Source organism: Saccopteryx leptura, chromosome 9 (genome assembly GCF_036850995.1).
Source record: "Saccopteryx leptura isolate mSacLep1 chromosome 9, mSacLep1_pri_phased_curated, whole genome shotgun sequence".
In the NCBI taxonomy this organism is placed as follows: Eukaryota; Metazoa; Chordata; class Mammalia; order Chiroptera; family Emballonuridae; genus Saccopteryx; species Saccopteryx leptura.
The window spans coordinates 51,659,969-51,680,984 of record NC_089511.1 but is presented as its reverse complement, the minus strand read 5'-3'; the positions used below and the strand labels follow the sequence as shown (position 1 = coordinate 51,680,984).

Here is a 21,016-nt window from a genome sequence, read left to right as displayed (position 1 = left end):
GTACCTCCATGTTCATCGCAGCATTATTTACAGCAGCCAAGACACAGAAACAATCAGTGTCCCTCAATAGAAGATTGGATAAAGAAGATGTGGTACATATATACAATAGAATACCACTCAGCCATAAGAAATGATGACATATTGCCATTTATGACAACATGGATGGACCTTGAGAACATAATACTGACTGAAACAAGTAAATTAGAAAAAGTTAAGAACTGTATGATTTTATACATAGGTGGGATATAAAACTGAGACTTATGGACATAGATTAAAGTGAAGTGGTTACCAGGGGGAAGAAAATGTGGAGGAAGGAAAAGGGGACTTGAGAGAATGGGGGGGATGGGGAAAGGTATAAAGAAGGACAAATATAAGGTGACAGAAAATTATTTGACTTTGAGTGATGAGTATACAACATAATCAACAGTTCAAATGCTATAGAAATGTTTACCTGAAACCTATGTACACTTATTAATTAATGGCACTCTGTTAAAGTTTATTTTCTAAGTAAAATTAAAAAAAAAAAGAATTAAGTACTTGGCTCGCATAGATCTATTGCTATCTCTAGCTGCAAATTCAGTTACCCTTGGAAAACTTGACTTTGCCACTTGCTTTCAAAAACAAGTTTATCAGACAGTGCTTCATTTGGCAGCATTTCTCTGCATTTCTAACACAGTTTATTGGTTATGGAGCTATGTATTAAATCAATGCTACAAGCACTGTGACCACAGAAACAAATGACTATTCCTGGCCTCAAGGTCATTATCAATAGTGAAAAAAAAATTTTTTTAATTAAAGATTCATAATGTCATATAATAAATGTTGTAACAAATATGAGCCAGTTGTTAAGACAACAGAGGGACCCCCCCCCCCCTTCAACCAAGACAAGGTTATATAGGGAGGATAAGATTTGTAAGAATTTGACAAAGTCAAATAAACAGGGCTTAAATTCAGGGATTAAGAAAAGTTAAGAAATAAGGAAAACCAATTTCAAGCAGCACCAAAAATGGAAACAGGTAGAGGAGATTTAAAGAAAATGATGAGTTCAGTGTCAAATAGGTTAAGTTAGAGATGATTGTTATATTAAATAGGCAATTAAATACAGGGGTCTATTTTCAGGAAAAAATACACAGACAACTGTCATAGATTTTTAGATACTTTCACATAATTAGATACTTTCACATAACTAATGGTAATGGAATTAATTTAGGAAAGTTTAGTGAATACTTTGCTCTGGCAACACCTAGCAGAGTGGGAGCAGGGTTACAAAAAACAGGGCAAAGATTTTAGGATGCAAGTGATTGGTAGTATCAAATTCCCAAGAAAGGATACAGGATAAGAATAAGAAGTGACAACTGGATTTAGTTCCTAAGAAGTTTTTTATGACAGTGATACGTTAGCTTAGATTAACAGTAACAAATATCAGTTTGTGTGAAACAAGGGAAGTCAATCTGTTTGTTCACCAACAACCCCAGACTAATCACTGCTAATTGTGAATCTACTCTATCAGAAGGCTTCTAATTACTGAATTGCATGTGTAAGAGCTTGGTAAATGTTTACTGAACTGAATAATGCTTCACCCTTACCCCATAATTTCTTTTGTCTTGGTTATTTAAACCATAAGAAGTATTTACCTCCAGAATACTCCTGTTTGTGAGTTAATAAAACAACAGGTTATTCCAAGTGTCTCCTTTATACTCAAACGAGGTGCACAAGTGTTTAACCATGTATAAATCAAGTTAAATGATACCTAAGATCAAGTAATTCAAATTTTTAGCAATTCTCTAAGTTTAGTACCTAAAATCCCCTACTCCTAAAAGCAGAGAGGTTCTTTTCAGTGAACTTTCATGGTAAATAATACAATCAAAGCAAAGATTTCCAGAGACCAAACTTACTCCACCATGGCCAACCTACACAATGAGCAAGAAGAGGTGATTTTGGAGTAGCGAGGGAAGAAGCTTGGTATTTGGATCCATACCACCCAATTCCCATGGCTAGGGACATCCATTCTCCTTAGGCCAGAGGCAGGAAAAGATTCATCTGATTTTTTAAAATTGTAATCCTGCTACAAACCTGATCAATTGGTTTTTCCTCTATCCTGGCTGATAGATTATGTTGTCACTTGAAACTTGATTAAAATCCATGTACTACAGAACTATTGAACTCTTCACTTAATTTTTCTATGAGAAAATACATTGCTTTGACATAACTAACTGTGAGCTTTTTGTCTCTGGAAATACAGTCGAAAATGTTAAAGCAATCAAGAATGCTCCCTATAGTTTGTCTTCCTCATCACCAACTGACAAAGCTAATTTTTCAGTATTCTAGATGTTACAGAGAGAGGGTAGGGAAAACAGGGATAAACCTCTGTCTCTGCTGTGATGTTCATGAAAACTGAGGTCAAAATAGAACTCCTGTTAGCCTTATTCCTTGAGACAGCACAATGAGCAGAGCCCTCATACTGACGTACACTGAACATTTAGCATAAGGGTGGAACAAACTTTACCTGTTGATTTTGGGGGTTGTTATCATAGCATAGCTTGGTCTATCTTAAGTAATACAAGGTGACTTGAATAATTATCTTAACTAATACAAGCTAATTGATAATTTTCAATAGATTTCAAAAGTGTGAAGTTAAAGGGTCAAAAGGGATTCCCTCAAAACAATTATCAAATTATAAAGCCTGAAGGTTGTTTAGTTATTATTGCATGCACATTGTGCCAAGTGCAATCTGAAATAGCCCAGCGAGTGTGTGTATGTGTGTGTGTATGGGTATGTGCATTTGCCAGCGAGTGTGTGTATGTGTGTGTGTATGTGTATGTGCATTTGCTCTTTTTCAATGATTACTCTGCCTTTCTTATTTTATTTATTGTTCTGATCTTGGGACCTGAGTAATAGCTTTCTGAATCACATCAGTAAAGTTTTTCTTTCTATTTCAATTTTTATGTGGTTCTATTCCTGTAGTTCAGGAAAGTACATTTCTTTTTTTTTTTTTTTTTGTATTTTTCTGAAGCTGGAAGCAGGGAGAGACAGTCAGACAGACTCCCGCATGCGCTGGACCGGGATCCACCCGGCACACCCACCAGGGGCGATGCTCTGCCCACCAGGGGGCGATGCTCTGCCCCTCTGGGGGGTCACTTTGCCGTGACCAGAGCCACTCTAGCGCCTAGGGCAGAGGCCAAGGAGCCATCCCCAGCGCCCGGGCCATCTTTGCTCCAATGGAGCCTTGGCTGCGGGAGGGGAAGAGAGAGACAGAGAGGAAGGAGGGGGTGGGGGTGGAGAAGCAAATGGGCGCTTCTCCTATGTGCCCTGGCTGGGAATCGAACCCGGGTCCCCCACACGCCAGGCCGACGCTCTACCGCTGAGCCAACCGGCCAGGGCCGAAAGTACATTTCTTAGTAGTCCCTTTGCTGTGTAGCTCATGTGTGAGGGTATGTATGTACATAAGTGTTTTACTCACTCAAAATAGTTTATAACTCTTTGTAACAGAAATTCAAAATGATGTTCCTGAACATTTTTGAAGAGGAGACAACAACTTGGGATCAGCTATGTTTGTATCATGTCATTGCTGAAACTCCTTTTTAGAAATTGTGATTCTGGCAAATCTCTTTACTGCTGCCCTGATAGCAATGTGAAATATTGTTATTACTGTTAAAGCAGATAAACATTATTAAGTAGTTAAAATTTTATGCCAGATATAGTCTAATTATTTTACTTAATCCTTACAATAGCTTAATAACATCAAAATTATTATCTCTTATAGAAAACACAAAGTGCACAAAGGTTCTGTAACTTGAGTGCCCTAGGTATATCACAGCTTTTCTGGATGACTCAATAACAGAATAATAATTAAAGTGTTTAACAAATTAGTGGACACTCATATTGAAATCCATACTGAAGATTTTTTTCCTTTGATCTACATACTATGGATTAAAAAAAAACACAAATCTTTGAAAAAATTTAAGAAGTAGAAATAGGAGCTTTTGCATTACCATCTGGACTTTCAGCAATTAAAAATATCAGAACAGGTCCAATACTAGCCCTTCATTTTTGCACAAGAAGAACTGGCCAGAGCAGAAGAGCAGCCATCCGTCAGAGACTGGGCACGTGCTCTCCATTCTGTCACAGTTCTTACCCTGCTAGCCTCCACTACTTATGCTCAAAGGAAGATGTCTTTGCTTTCCCTTTCAATAAAGACTAAAATACCAGATCAGTGTAAGATAGGATTGTGTTAGGAGGCACCATGCTAGTCCACGCTTGTCACCTGTGCTTTGAAACATGACCATCATCACACTGGAACTACTACCCAAATCCTTTGGATCATATCTGCAGGCCTAAATCAGAGCTTTAAAAAAGAAGAAAAGAAACGAAAATAGTCATGTTACCCAGACACAATTTCTGACAAGAATATCAACTGTTCTAGGAAAGGAAATTCAGGGACTGATTAGAAAAAGAATACAGTTTTTCTCCTTCTTTGCTTCTGAGACAATTTTCATTTGACTTCCTTTTCCCAGCACAGAGGAAGCATCGCTGTTGAATTCACTGGCAGCAGTCAATGGAGGTACTTGAATGTTTCTCATTGAAAAAGAAATTGTTAAGATCATAGAAAGCTTCCCACAATTCAATGTTTCATACGCAGCTGGCATCATCACCTCTAGTATTGCCCTGGCCACGTGCCCAGTTGTAGTTCCCACTGGGGCTGAACCCTGTTAAAGGGGCACAGCTACACCCCAACTTGCCCCCAGGAAAGCCTCTCCCCTGCCCGCCCACAAAGAGGTCAGAGCAATGTAGCACAAAAATCAGTCTACCCTTGGGTCTACAACAAACCCAGACCCAAATCCTCTTATGTTTCATGTTTTTAGTTGGGTGTTCTTGGCCAAGTTTTTAAATCTATAAAATGGGCTTAATACCACTTATTCATAGACTTGTCTAGGGATTCAATAAGCAAACCTAAATAAAAGCCCTTGATGTCTGACATATAATGAATATTTAATAAATGGCAGCTATTTTTATTATTTGAGGCAATAGTGAGCTTTTTTTCTCAAATATTGTTCTTTTATTGTTTTTTTTGATAGTATAGTATATTCTGTTTATTTTTAGAATTACAGAAACAATTTCATTAAAATGAGTTAAACGACATTATCCTCAATTTAAAAGAATGAACACCAAGCCAATTCAGGAGAAAGAAAATGATATTCGGCCTCGTTTGGCTGGCTCAGTGGAAGAGCAATGGCCCAGCATGTGGATGTCTGGGGTTTGATTCCTGGTCAGGGCGCGCAGAAGTGATCATTTGCTTCTCTTCCCTCCCCATCCCCCTTCTCTCTCTCTCTCTCTCTCTCTCTTCCTCTCCCACAGCCATGGCTTGATTGGTTAGAGCAAGTTGGTGGAAGGCACTGAAGATGGCTTCATGGCCTCATCTTAGGTGCTAAAATAGCTCGGCTGCCCAACAAGGAGTAGCAGCCCCGCATGGCAGAGCATGGCCTGGTAATGGTCTTGCCAGGTGAATCCTGGTCAGGGCACATGCAGGAGTCTGTTTCTCTGTCTCCCTGCCTCTCATTTAAAAATAAATAAAGGAAAATGATATTAAATATTTTAAATGAAAAAAATTCCAGGTGAATAATGAAACCAAATATTTATTTTATAAAGTGAATTATATTACATAACCAAAAATTACCCTTTGTAATTAGGAGCACTCAGGTTGAATTTCTACATTACTCAACAGAGAAAATTGCTTGCTACAGCAAAAAATCTGAAAATAACACTGGGATTTTCAAAAATATCAACTATGTATGGTAGAAATATTTTCCTCCTTTTTAAATACAAAGTTTAAAGACAGATTTTATAGATTCTTTGGATTGAAAATTTGTTTGAGATGATCTCATAAATATTTAAATAAGAAAAATTTTTAAGAGTACATTTTATAAATGTAAGTTTTGTTATTTCACCACCAGTCTTCCTATAAGCATTTATTTACTATGGTTAGTCATATAACAGAATGAAATGTGTAAAATATAATCCTTAATTCTTTCCAAACCTCCTTATTGATGAATATTACTTTCTATTGAATTAACCTATCCTAATACAATGAAAGTCTTCCCTGACTTATAAGAAATAATGGAAACACTTATAATTGAGTAGAGTTTCATTATCTAATATCAGAAAAACTGTATATATCAGAAAACTGTACATAATATCAAAAAACTGTATGTTAATATATACAGTCTTTCTGTACGTATTTATCACATTAAATCTCATTTTCTAAAACAGGAACTGTATTATTCCATACGTAGGTGGGACATAAAAGTGAGACTAAGAGACATTGATAAGAGTGTGGTGGTTACGGGGGGCAGGGGGGAGGGGGGAGAGAGAGGGAAAGGGGGACGGGAGGGGCACAAAGAAAACTAGATAGGAGGTGACAGAGGACAATCTGACTTTGGGTGATGGATATGTAACATAATTGAACGACAAGATAACCTGGACATGTTATCTTTGAATATATGTATCCTGATTTATTGATGTCGCACCATTAAAAAAATAAAATTATTAAAAAAAAAATCTCATTTTCTGATTTATACCATGAAAGGGTTGACCTAGAGCATTGCCAGGGCCCCTCTCATTTCTAGCATTTTTACTTATTATTCTATGACTTTCTTTTTTTAGAGGATACTATAATTTTAGATGTTAATTTGATCTCTAATTCATGAATTTTAGCGTAATAACATTGTGCAATAAGGTTCAGTTCAGGACAATTAGTTTTGTGTTAGACAGATGTGCCAAGAGATACTATGAATGAATACTCAATTTCATAATAAGTCAATGAACATGACAAAGGAAAAACCTACTTTATAGCCATAATAGTACATTAGCATATAAATATATACTGAATTAGAAAAAGAATAAAGATATTTGCAAAATAGGATTAGCTAGCTCCCTAAAGCTCACACTTGCTACTGGTTGGGAGGGGGGGGATGTGGGAGAAGGAACTCCACGCTACATTAACTCTTACTGAGGCTAGTTCAGTAATATTTTTGTAACTACAGGGCGTCCTCAGGTTGCAACATAGTTCCGTGCCCACGACAGTGACGTAACCGGAATTTTGGTGGAAGTCGAAACACACCCTAGCCTAAGTCACTTACCTATCCTAACACAGTTGTAAGATTGTAATCTAGAATATAAAAACACAACTAAGCCACAGAAAAAGGAAAAGGACATAAAAATACTGTACTGTACACTGTAGTGCATATTTTTCTATCATGTGCAAAAAAACTAGTTTGCCCATGTAGTCCATGTTAACAGCATAAGCTGAAACACTCACGTCTTGATTTTTTAAGTTTTTATGGGAGTGAGCATTGTAAACTCAAAATGTCTTATGTCAAGACTGTTGTAACCCAAGAACCGCTTGTTACATAAAAAAAAACTTAAGGACGGCATATTCTCAAGCAAGAATATCTGAAAACAAAACAAAGTTAAGTAAAACTATATTAGTTTTTCATTTTTTAAAATAAAAATATTTCAACATTGAAAAAATTAATACCATAACAGAAAATAGTCATTTAAATTAAATAAATTTTGGTATCCAAAAACTATCTATATTTCTTCTTTTTATGTTGTTGGACTCTTAATGAGCCAATAGTGGAAATAGGCATTTAAAGGCACTTTGTTTATGACTTTTTTTATAAACTTATATAACCAATATTAAAATTCAGAAATGCATCATTACTTTCATACCAAAAATGATGAATGCCAACTTAATTATAGAGGATTTGTGTATCTGAAAATAAATTTAGGAAATGACAAAAAAGGGGAGATGTAATAAATGGAACCAAAAGTAACCCCACAGAGTGATCTGATCATAAATCTCTGCGCAGGTTATGGTGGGTAGTCGCAGCGCAGTTATAGAGCTTTTTTAGTAAAAGGCTTACTCTTGTCTTAAGCAAGCAAGCCCCTTCCATTGTTTTTGTATATCTAGCTCAACACACCTTTTAAATGCCAGAGTAATCCTCTTTTTCAGACCCTCAAGGGAACAACTGAGATTTTGCTTCCTGGCAATTGTCATCAGTCTGGCTCAAATAAACTCTCGTAAGAATTCTCTACGGGTTTGGACATTTTTACATTGATATACAGAAATGCCGTTCAAAAGATAACCAGACTCCCAAATTCTTACTCATAAACAGAATGTGGTCTCTTAGAACACAATTGCTGAGGCAGGAAAGTGGAGTGCCCAGCTGGGGCTCATAGGGTACCTCTCCTGCTCCCCAGAGGGCACCCACTCTGCACAGCATGATGGACTCTGGCCCTAGAGATGCCGGCACCTGGGACCACACCACCTCCTTCTCATCCAGAACTCCTGCTGCTGTGCTGCCACATCTTCTCCCACAACCCCAACCTGCTCAAGTCAGTTTTACCACAAGACGCTTCATGCCTAGACCAGCATCTCCCACAGTCTGTTACATGGTGTTCTGTGAAATGCTGATAAGTAAAAAGTAAAAATTATGTGCCCTGAAAATGTGCTTGGGTCAAGTTTGGGAACCGGCACAACAAAATTCAAAAGGTCTTGTTAGGTTCCATTGAGTTAGCATCCAGTGGTAGTCAACCTGGTCCCTACCGCCCTCTAGTGGGCATTCCAGCTTTCATGGTGGGTGGTAGCGGAGCAACCAAAGTATAAATGAAAAGATAGATTTAACTATAGTAAGTTGTTTTATAAAGATTTATTCTGGGCCCTGGCCGGTTGGCTCAGTGGTAGAGTGTCGGCCTGGCGTGCGGGGGACCCGGGTTCGATTCCCGGCCAGGGCACACAGGAGAAGCGCCCATTTGCTTCTCCACCCCCCCCTCCTTCCTCTCTGTCTCTCTCTTCCCCTCCTGCAGCCAAGGCTCCATTGGAGCAAAGATGGCCCGGGCGCTGGGGATGGCTCCTTGGCCTCTGCCCCAGGCGCTAGAGTGGCTCTGGTCGTGGCAGAGCGACGCCCCGGAGGGGCAGAGCATCGCCCCCTGGTGGGCAGAGCGTCGCCCCTGGTGGGCGTGCCGGGTGGATCCCGGTCGGGCGCATGCGGGAGTCTGTCTGACTGTCTCTCCCCGTTTCCAGCTTTAGAAAAATACAAAAAAAAAAAAAAAGATTTATTCTGCCAAACTTAGCAAAATTCTGACATAAAGTACTTGGTAAGTAATTATTATTATATACTTTAACTTGCTGTAACTCTGCTTTATTAATTTTATAATGTAAAGTTACTTTCCTACTTTATAAATCACCATTATTGTGGAACCGGTGGGTGGTTAGAAAATTTTACTACTAACAGAGATACAAAAGTGGGCAGTAGGTATAAAAAGGTTGACTACCCCTGATCTAGGAGAATGTCTAACAGAATGTTTGATAATTGCTCATAAGCATCTTTTACTTGGGAATTACTTTCAAGAGACTGTAATTTGTTCTGTTTCCACATTTATTTCAGAATTCAGATCTCAGCTAGGTAATGCTGGGAAATAGATTATATAGTTGGGATGAAAAGAGATCCACTTTTTTCAATATCCTTCCAGTTAGAAACAAATTAATGTAATGTTTTGTCTCATAGTTATTGATAAAGCCCATCTTGAAACATTGATAAATATTTAGCAATTGGTGGGCAAGTCACACTTGATTAATCAAAATTTAGATAAATAAAATGGAAAATTAATTACTTTCAGTTTTCTCTTTTTATTCTTTTTGATTTATACACCACAATTTCAATTATGTTATTATTATTTTTATCTGGCTTTTGAGTGTATTTATCAGTGGATTTGGCATACACAGTTTAATTATTCTCCTTGAATGTCAAATTAAAGTAAAAAGATAAATGATCCAGGGCAATAATTCTTCTCTGTAATTAAAAAAAAAATGAGTCAAGTAAGTTAATAACAAAGTGTATATTTTAGACTGTTACACACAATTGTGCAGATTACTTTGAAGAAACAGACATAATCATTTAAAAAAATGTTACAACCATATTCCAAAAGGCAGAAATCATGGCTGAACTGAAAATACAAGGGTGGTGTGTTCACAAAGGGAAATTTATTTTTTAAAATGCTTGGGAGCAAGTGAGCTCAGACCAGCAAAGGGTGTCAGCCCCAAGAGAGGTTATATATATAGATAAATCAGGGCTGAACCAAAAACACAAGGCTGGTGTGTTCACAAAGGAAAATTTATTTTAAAAAAGCCTGGGTGCAAGCCGGCTGAGACTAGCAAAGGGTGTCAGCCTCAGGGAGGGAGAGGACAGGGGTTATATAGATTAATCAAAGGGCCTTGGGTAAAAGTGGCTGACATCTGCTGGTGCATGACAGTGTTCTTTTGTTTGCAGATTGGAGTGGTGCCACAATTCCTCAAAATTGTTTGTACCCTGACCAAACCATCCCTTATTAGCAAGGCAGGTTTAGACCAGGTTTCTATGTAAGCCACTCCTTCTCCTTCAGGCCTGCATTTTTCTCAAGATGGCAGGTGAGTAGCCATTTTATGTATCAATTTCCACTGACTATCTCTTATTTCTGGTCAGAAGTAATGATGCTGGAGGTATCTCTAATGTTGTGAAATAGTGATATTAGCTATTTGCAAACTAGTGGGAAAGTCACATTGGAGAGGACAAGGTCCACAATGTGTAACCTAAAATGGTTTGAGACAAATCTGATAACCTATAAATCAGTTAAGGCAAACTGAATGCAGGGGCCTCTCTCCAGAATTCGTTTTGTTGGTGATTCCAAATCATCAACACATTGAAGAGGCACCAAGTCCTCCTCTTTTTTAAAAATTAATTACTTTATTTATTGTGTTTACATAGATTCTAGTGTCTCCCCAAAAGCATCTCCCTCCCCCTCCCAACAGCTCCCTTACTCTGCTCCCAACAGCTCCCTCCCCCCTTCCCTTCAGGTTTAATTCCATTCCTCAGTTCACATTGTTCCTTGGATTCCTCAAATGAGTGAGGCCATATATTTTTCTTTCTCTGCCTGACTTATTTCACTTAATATAATAGTTTCCAGGTCCATCCATATTGTTGCAAAATGTAATATTTCCTCCTTTTTAATGGCCCCATAGTATTCCATTGTGTATATGTACCACTGCTTTTTAATCCACTCGTCTACTGTTGGACACTAGGGCTGTTTCCAGATCTTTGCTATTGTGAACAATGCTGCCATAAACATGGGGGTGCATTTCTTTTTTTCATTTGGTGATATGGTGTCCTTGGGATATATTCCTATAAGTGGGATGGCTGGGTCAAAGGGCAGTTCCATTTCTAATTTTTTGAGGAATCTCCATACTGTTTTCCACAGTGACTGCACCAGTCAGCATTCCCACCAGCAGTGCAGGAGGGTTCCCCTTTCTCCATATCCTGGTCAGCACCTATCTTGTGTTGTTTTGTCAATGAGTGCCATTCTGACTGGTGTGAGGTGGTATCTCATTGTGGTTTTATTTTGCATTTCTCTAATGATTAGTGATGTTGAACATTTTTTCACCTCTCTATTGGCAAATTGTATGTCCTCTTTGGAGAAATGTCTATTCATTTCTTGTGCCCATTTATTGACTGGATTGTTTGTCTTCCTGGTGTTGAGTTTTACAAGTTCTTGAAAAATTTTGGTTATTAACTCCTTATCAGATGTATTGTCGAATATGTGTGGTTTGTCTTTTTATTCTGTTCATATTATCTTTAGCTGTACAAAAGCTTTTTAGTTTGATATAGTCCTATTTGTTTATCCTGTCTTTTATTTCACTTGCCCGTGGAGATAAATTGGCAAATATATTACTGCAATAGATGTCGGTGAGCTTACTGCCTATTTTTCTTCTAAGATGCTTATGGTTTCACGACTTACATTTAAGTCATTTATCTATTTTGAGTTTATTTTTGTGCATGGTGTAAGTTGGTGGTCTAGCATCATTTTTTTGCAGGTAGCTGTCCAATTTTCCCAACACCATTTGTTAAAGAGACTGTCTTTACTCCATTGTATGCTCTTAACCATTGTCAAATATCAATTGTCCATAAAGATGCGGGTTTATTTCTGGGTTCTCTGTTCTGCTTCATTGATCTATATGCCTGTTTTTATGCCAGTACCAAGCTGTTTTGAGTACAATGGCCTTGTAGTATAACTTGATATCAGCAAGCGTGATACCTCCCACTTTATTCTTCTTTTTCAAGATTGCTGAGGCTATTCGTGTTTTTTTTTTTGGTTGCATATAAATTTTTGGAATATGTGTTCTATAACTTTGAAGTAAGTCATTGGTATTTTAATTGGTATTGCATTGAATTTATAAATTGCTTTGGGTAATATAGACATTTTAATGATGTTTATTCTTCCTAACCATGAGCACAGTGTATGCTTCCACTTGTTTGTGTCTTCCTTCATTTCTTTTATCAGTATTTTATAATTTTCTGAGTACAAGTCTTTAGTCTCCTTGGGTAAATTTATTCCTAGGTACTTTATTTTTTTTTGTTGCAATAGTGAAGGGAATTGTTTCCTTAATTTCTCTTTCTGACATTTCATTGTTTGTGTATAAAAATGCCTCTGATTTCTGTGTACTAATTTTATATTCTGCCACCTTGCTGAATTTGTATATCAGGTCCAGTAGTTTTTTCACTGAGATTTTAGGGTTTTCTATATACAGTATCATATCAGCTGCAAATAATGATAGTTTTACTTCTTCTTTTCCAATTTGGATGCCTTTTATTTCTTCTTCTTGTCTGATTGCTGTAGCTAGGACTTCTAGTACTATGTTGAATAAGAGTGTTGAAAGGGGGCACCCTTGCCTTGTTCCTGATTTTAGGGGAATTGCTTTTAATTTTTGTCCATTAATTATGATGTTGGCTGTGGGTTTGTCATAGATGGCCTTTATCATGTTGAGGTATGTTCCCTGTATTCCCACTTTGCTCAGAGTTTTAATCATAAATGGGTGCTAGATTTTATCAAATGCTTTTTCTGCATCTATTGAAATTATCATGTAGTTTTTCTCCTTCCTTTTGTTTATGTCATGAGTCACATTGATTGATTTACGAATGTTGTACCATCCCTGCCTCCCCAGAATAAATCTCACTTGATCATGATGTATGATTTTTTTCATGTATTGCTGGATCTGGTTTGCTAATATTTGGTTGAGGATTTTAGCATCTAAATTCATCAGGAATATTGGCCTATAATTTTCTTTTTTTGTGTGGTCTTTGCCTGTTTTTGGAATCAGAGTTATGCTCAACTCATAAAAGGAACTTGGAAGTGTTCCTTCCTCTTGAATTTTTTGAAGTAGCTTCAGGATAGGAGTTAGTTCCTCTTTGAATATTTGGTAGAATTCACCAGTGAAGCCATCTGGCCCAGACAATTTGTTTTTTGGAAGCTTTTTGATAACTGTTTGATCTCATTTGTTGTAATCAGTCTGTTTAGGTTTTCTAATTCTTCCAGATTGATTTTTGGATGATTATATGTTTCAAGGAATTTGTCCATTTCACCTAGGTTGTTTAATTTTTTGGCATACATTTCTTCAGTATTTTCTTACAATATTTTGTATTTCTGTTGTGTCAGTTGTTATTTCTCCACTCTCATCTCTAATTTTATTTATTTGAGTCCTCTCTCTTCTTTTCTTGGTGAGGCTCATTAAAGGTTCATCGATCTTGTTTACCCTTTCAGAGAACCAGCTCTTGGTTTCATTGATCCTCTGTATTGTTTCTTTAGTCTCTATGTCATTTATTTCCACTCTGATCTTTATTATTTCCTTCCTTCTACTAACTCTGGGTTTTACTTGCTATTCTTTTTCTAGTTCTTTTAGATGCAGGGTTAGGTTGTTTATTTGAGCTTTTTCAAGTTTCTTAAGGAATGCCTGTAATGCTATGAACTTCTCTCTCAGTACTGCTTCTGCTGTGTCCCATAAATTTTGAGTTGTTGTACACTCATTATCATTCATTTCTAGAAATTTTTTACTTCCTCTTTGATTTCATTGTTAATCCATTTGTTATTTAATAACATGCTATTTAGTTTCCATGTATGAGTATTTTTCAGTTTTTCTGTTGTGATTGATTTCTAGTTTCATGCCATTGTGATCAGAGAAAATGCTTTATATGATTTTAATTTTCTTAAATTTGTTGAGACCGCTTTTGTGTCCTAACATGTGGTATCCTAGAGAATGTACCATGAGCACTTGAAAAGAATGTATATTTTGCTGCTTTAGGTGAAAGGTCTAAATATCTATTAAATTGAGTTGATCTAGTGTGTCCTTTAAGTCTGCTGGTTTTTTGTTAATTTCCTTTCTTGAGGATCTATGTAGTAATGTTAGTGGGGTATTGAAATCTCCTACTATTATAGTATTTCTGTTGATCTCGCCCTTTATATTCATCAAAGTCTGATTTATATATTTAGGTGCTCCTGTATTAGGTGCATAGATATTTATGATGGTTATATCTTCCTGTTGGATTGCTCCCTTTATCATGATGTAGTGACTTTCTTTATCTCTTACTAATAGCCTTTGTTTTAAAGTCTATTTTGTCTGCTATAAGCATTGGTACCCCAGGTTTTTTTAAATTTCCATTTGCCTGAAATATTTTTTTTCCATTCTTTTACCTGTAGTCTGTGTATCTTTTGATTGGATCATTTAATCCATTAACATTTAAGGTTATTATTGCTATCTATTTGTTTATTGCCATTTTGTTCTTTAAAGCTATATTCCTCTTTTGCTGTATTCTTTTCCCCCTTTGTTTTGTTTAAAAAAGGCCCATTAACATTTCTTGCATCCTTGGTTTGGTTGTAATGAATTCCTTGAGTTTTGTGGGGTTTTTTTGTCTGGGAAACTTTTTATTTCTCCTTTGATTTTAAATGATAGCCTTGCTGGATAATATAGTCTTGGTTGTAGGTTCTTGTTCTGCATTACTTTGAATATTTCTTGCCATTCCCTTCTGGCCTCAAGTGTCTCTGTTGAGAAGTCAGATGTCATCTTTTGTAGGTGAAAGCCTTTCTTTTTCTAGCAACTTTTAATATTTTCTCTTTCTCTCTTAGCTTTGCTATTTTAATTATGATGTGTCTTGGTGTGAATTACTTTGTGTTTCTCTTTAATAGAGTTCTCTGTGCTTCTTGAACTTGTGTGAGTTTTTCCTGCGTCAATTTAGGGAAGTTTTCAGCTATGATTTGATTGAACAAGGTTTCTAACCCTTGTTCTTTCTCTTCTTCTTCAGGAACTCCTATGATGCGGATGTTGTTTCTCTTTAGATTGTCACAGAGGTCTCTTAGAGTTTCCTTAGATTTTTTTTATTCTCTTTTCTTTTTGCTGTTTCACTTTCGTGTTTTCATTTATCTTGTCTTCAAATCAGTGATTCAATCCTCTGCTTCAACCAGCCTGCTATTAATTGCTTCTAGTGTAGTTTTCATTTCAGATATTGTATTTGTCATTTCTGACTGGTTCTTCTTTATTATATCAATATCTTTTTTAATACTTAGTATTTCTTTATATATGTGCTCACTGTGACCATCCATTGTTGTTCTAAGATCTTTCAGCATTCTAATAATCATTATTCTAAATTCTGCCTCTGGTAGTTTGCTTATATCTGTCTCACTCAGCTCTTTTTCTGAAGGTTTCTCTTGTAGAGTTGTTTGAATTACATCTCCCTGTCTTCCCATTTTGTCTATGTTGCCCTGGACTTCCCTGGTTGAGGCCTGGGGCATGTCAGTGGGGTTCACTGCCTGGGACTGGTTCTTATCCACTTTTTGGGAGCTACAGTTTATCTAGATCTTGTGGCTGCCTCTGCTGGATCCAGGTACTGTTGTAAATATCAGCTGCACTCCTAGGCTTGCTTTTATCTACTCTTGGCCTGGGAGAAGTTACTTTAAAAGTTTAAGTTCCCCTAAAATCCACTTTCTGTTGTCTTTTATTGCTGGCTACTTGTTGGGCTCAGTACTGTAATTCAGTGATTAGGTATGGTATTAGATGTGGCCTACTTCTTAGCCTCAGGTGTCTTTCTATCTACATAGTGTAGTTCCCATTGTGTGGTCTGTCTACCAGGCCACCACTGCTGTTGCTGCCCTGGGGTTTTAGGCTCAGGTGCTGCTGGCTCCAGCCCACCTTTGTGACAAGTCCTTCTCTTAATAGCTACTTTATTGTTACAAATAGCTTCTTTTCTAGAACAGGGAAAGGTAATTAGGATATCATAGTTTGATACAGCCAGCATTAGCATTATGCCTTTCAGTGCTGAAGATTAATAAGAGTAGCCATAATAATAACAAAAAATTATAATAATTCTAATTACTGATATTCATCTTAGGATGGTGAGCAGCTGTTAAAAAATTTCTTTAGAAGTGAGCGTTCAGTCACATATTTTTTTGCACCAAATAGGAAAAGCTTTAATGCTAATTAGGAAGGAAGATTACAAATTCAAAAGTCAGTCAGAGTGCACCCTGATTATTCTTTATTAACGTTATTTTTTCTCTCCCACCTTCAGTTTTCTGGCCCTTAAGCTTTTTTCAAAAGCTGACACTAAATTTAATGACAGGAGCCCCAGGAAGCCTTCTGGTTCCACTTAAAACAACACTTTCCAGTTCGTTATAGAAAAGTTTCTCATCTATTTGCACTTGAAAAATGAGATCCATTCCTCAAAGGTGTCAGGGACTTGTATGCCTAGAAAGCCACTGTCTACTAGTGCTTGTCTTAAGGCACATGATATAATAACCAGAAAGGAGTCCAGAGAGTTAATGTCTTGTCCACTACTTCAAAATCTGCTGCAAATATCTTTTGCAAATGACTTTACTTTTTGGCAAGTAAGCCCCTCATTTCATGTACAAACTAAAAAAAGCTGGAACTGGTTGGTTTTTCCTAAATTCTACAGACCATGTAAATCACCCAGGATGTTGTGGGAGGCATAGATTGTTACTGTGATTTGCCAAACTCACTATCAGAACCTCCAGGTAAGAGAATATACAATCAGATTGAGATTAAATGTAGAAAATTGTTTCCAGTACCCAGGACTGTGGAAGACAGGAGAGTGTCCAGGACCACATGGAACTGACTCCACTTCCTGCCAGGTAAGGATACACCTTGATGATGCTGTGTTTGGTGCACAAATCAGCAAAGCACAATACTTGTCAACATTACTTTCACAGAGGTTGTGAAAGCTTTTCTGTAAAAACCCACAAAGTGAATATTCCAGGCTTTTGGACAATGTGGTCTCTGTTGTGGCTACTTAGCTCTTACTGTAGCACGAAAGCAGTCTGAGACAATAACTAAAGAAATGACTGTGGTTGGCTTACAGTAAAACTTACATTTGAATTTTACATAATTTTCATATGGTATGAAATGTTACTCCTCTTCCCATTTTTTTTCAACTATTTAAAAAGATAAAAACTAGCCTTAACTCATTGGCCATACAAAAATAGGTAGCAGGCAGTTTGCTGATTCCTGTCTTAAATAGAAATGCTAAAATTATTAGTTAACATCTTCTTATATTAAAATGAAAGCCAGATTGTAATTGTCACTTTTTTTTGCCAGAAGGAAGTGTCACTTTTTTGATCCTAGCTGGTTCCCACCTGTCTCAAGTGTTATCAGCATCTATGTATCCATAGCAAGAGGGGACATAGAAAAGGCCACAGAGATAGGCTGTCTGTTCCTGCTGGACTTAGCCACACACTTCCATGAGGTTCTGTTTCCTTAATATACTGGGACTCTAGAGCCCATGAATAAATGGGTGTGTGCTTGTGTGTGTACATGCCTGTTCATGTATATGTATGTGTGTGTTCTCTTTGCTGCCAATCTGTAACCTGACCTGCAATGGTACAGTTACTATTTAAGATTCTGGTTTCCACAGGGATCTAAAAATGGAATATTGCTCTGAGTACTGAGAGTTGCTCTAGCAAATTGATTGAACCTGAGGAGGGAATTGAAGGAAATTGATTTATAGCCAATCAGTAGGAAGTACAGGTAACAACCTGCACTGTGACTGACATCTAGAGTCCAAAGAAGGGGTTGTGGGAACCCTGGCATATAGCCAGTCAGAAGTAAAAGTGACAACCTGAGATTTTGACTGGCATCTGAAGTGAGGTATGTGTGTGTGGGGGGGTGAACAGTCCCATAGGACTGAACCTTTAATCTTTGGGATCTGATGTTATTTCCAGTTCCATAGTGTTAAAATTGATCCAGCGGGTGTCTCAAGAACTGGTGGCATAAGCCTGACTAGGTGGTGGTGCAGGGTTTAGAGCATCAGACTGGGATCCAGAGGATCCAGATTCAAAATCCCAAGGTCACTGGCTTGACCCTGGACTCATCTAGCTTGAGCATGGGCTAACTAGCTTGAGCGAGGGGTTGCTGGCTTGAGCGTGGGATCATAGACAAATATACCTGATGCCACTGAACTATACATTTAAAAATAGTTAAAATGGGCCCTGGTTGGTTGGCTCAATGGAGAGAGTGTTGTCCCGGTGCACAGGTTTGATCCTTGGTCAGGGCACATATAAGAAGAGCTATCCATGGCACAACTAATCAGAACAATTAATTAATGCTTGTCTCTCTTCCTCTTTCTCTCCCTCACCCTCTCTTAAATCAATGGAAAAAATTTAAGTGACAATTCTTATGTTATTTATATTTTACCACAATAAAAGATATATAGATTAAAAAATAAAATGCACGGTTTTAGGTTACTTCCTAAGCTATATTTCAGTAATTCTGAGGTGATGTCTAGAAATCTGTATTTTAAGCAACTCACCCTGTGAATCATATGATCTAGTCTATTTAAGAAGATAGTAACAGAGTAAAGATATTAGCACAAATTGGAAATTCTTGGTGCAGTTAGGGCCTAACCTTCTCTAGAGATGCTAAAATTACTTTTCTAGTTAATACATATAAAATAGGTTTTCAAAGTGATATCATCAGAGTACAAACCACTCAACACTAAAAGGTAAGGCAAGGTTGTTGACCACGAGGTCCTGAGAGCAAAGCTTCTACAAGTGATACTCAGGGGGGAAATGATGCTATGCAAGAAATATTCAGGGAAAATGGGTCCTAAGCAATCAGTCTATGATGTAATGATGACCATAAGACAGGACAGAAGGGTCGTTTTGCTGGTGCTCTGCAAACACTGTGGCAATTCTGAAATACTGGGACACTCAGTAGCACACAGAGCAAGTAAATCTACAGTAATCAGGAATGAGGAGGCTCTGTCTGAGCAAACAGGTTGGGCAGGCCACACAGCTAGGACAGCTTTGCTCTAAACAGTGGTGACAGCTGTGAACCACAGGGCAACCTTCCTTGGAATAAACTGTTCAACAGCATCTCTGGGCACAAACAGCATTCCCCATCATTCGCACCACTCTGAATACAAAAGACAAAGCTGGCTGTGTCAATTCTACTGTGGGTCAAACATTGAAAGAGTCTATTAGCCTTGCCATTATTTTTCCTATTTCCAAACTCGTACTCCTTTGAGCTTACTTTCTATTTTTCTTCATGTTCCTCACTGTTCGTTCCCTCAGTCCCAGGTTTTCTAGCCCAGCTTTCAATTCAGATTTGTCCTTTATGTCAGTATCATCCCGTAATTCTGATTGCTGCATGTTTCTAACCACAGTAACTTTCTTCCTTAAACCTTTTATTTTGAACAGAAATACTTTTTAAAATATGCTCAGAGTGATGTACTGATTTTTTGATACCTATTTTATTGTGTAATTAAATTATTAAAAAACATTCTTGATGGAATTAATAATAAATAATAGTAACAGCTAATAATATATTCTCATTTTGTGACATTTATTGGGCTCAGTGCTTTATGTAGATATATTTATTTATTTACTTTTTAAATTTTTTTATTAATTTTAATGGGATGGCATTGATCAATCAGGGTACATAGGTTCAGAGAAAACATCTCCAGGTTATTTTGACATTTGATTATGTTGCAAACCCATCACCCAAAGTCAAATTGTCTTTGGCACCTATCTGGTTTTCTTTGTGCCTCTCCCCTCCCCCCACCCCCTCACTTTCACCCCTTCCCTTCTCCCCCCCATAACTACCACACTCTTGTTCATGTCCCTGAGTCTCATTTTTATGTCCCACCTATATAAGGAATTATATAGTTCTTAGCTTTTTCCGATTTATTTATTTCACTCAGTATAATGTTATCGAGGACCATCCAATGTGGATATATTAAATATTTTAAAACAGCGGTTACCGATCTGATATTTAAAGGGCTTGGAAATCATCACTTTCATCTTCACAAGAAAAAAGCTGAATTGAAAATCAATAACATTTTTAGATCCATCAGAAAAGTGAGGCCATGGGGCAAATTGCTGCCCTGAAAACTGGAGAGACAGACAAGAAGATACAGAGATTCACAGGTTAGCAACAGGGGGCATCAGCCCCCAGCTAGATCCAGCATAGGGAAGAACACTTTATCAGTGATGCATCGCTTGAGGCTCAGTGTGGACTAGCTTGAGAGGCAGAAACGCCTAGGACGCCCAGTCTGGGGGGGGGGGGTTACCACACATTTCCGTGAGTTTTACCCCAGAAACTTTAACAGGTTCTTACCCTGAAGATAGAGGGAAAAATTCTCTGTGCTTCTTTTAGAGAAAGAGAAAAAGTAATGATTTTGAACTACACTCAGAGTTTTCTGTTCTCTTCAGGAAAACCTGCCCTTGAGGGAAACTATCTTATTGGAGTCTCAAGGGGGTTTTACCAAAGATTAACCAAGCAGCTGAAGAAATTATTCAACTCCACCTTTCTCTAGCCTTTAATGTGGGGGAAGAGAAATACTTAAGTCAGGCTCATTAAAAGACTGAGACTAAATCACAGGACTATAGAATAAATCCTCTGCCCTTACATCTTACCACCTATGATGGCTAATTTTGTCTGTCAACTTGTCTGGATCACAGGGTGCCCAGCAATTTGGCTAAACATTATTTCTGGCTGCGTCTGTGAAGGTTTTTCTGGATGAGATTAGTACATAAATCAGTGGGCTCAGTAAAGCGGCTTATTCTCCCCAATGTGGGTGGGCATCATCCAATTGGCTGAGGGCCTGAAATGAACAAAAATAGCAGAGGAAAAAAGAATTTGGCCCTT

The 21,016-nt window shown here is 37.5% G+C and overlaps 1 protein-coding gene across 2 annotated transcripts in view; it reads right to left on the bottom strand.

Moving 5' to 3' along the window:
* PRKG1 (protein kinase cGMP-dependent 1) overlaps nucleotides 1-21,016 on the bottom strand; it is a 1,422,417-nt gene that overhangs the window by 354,333 nt on the left and 1,047,068 nt on the right. The gene's annotated exons all lie outside the window — the stretch shown is intronic.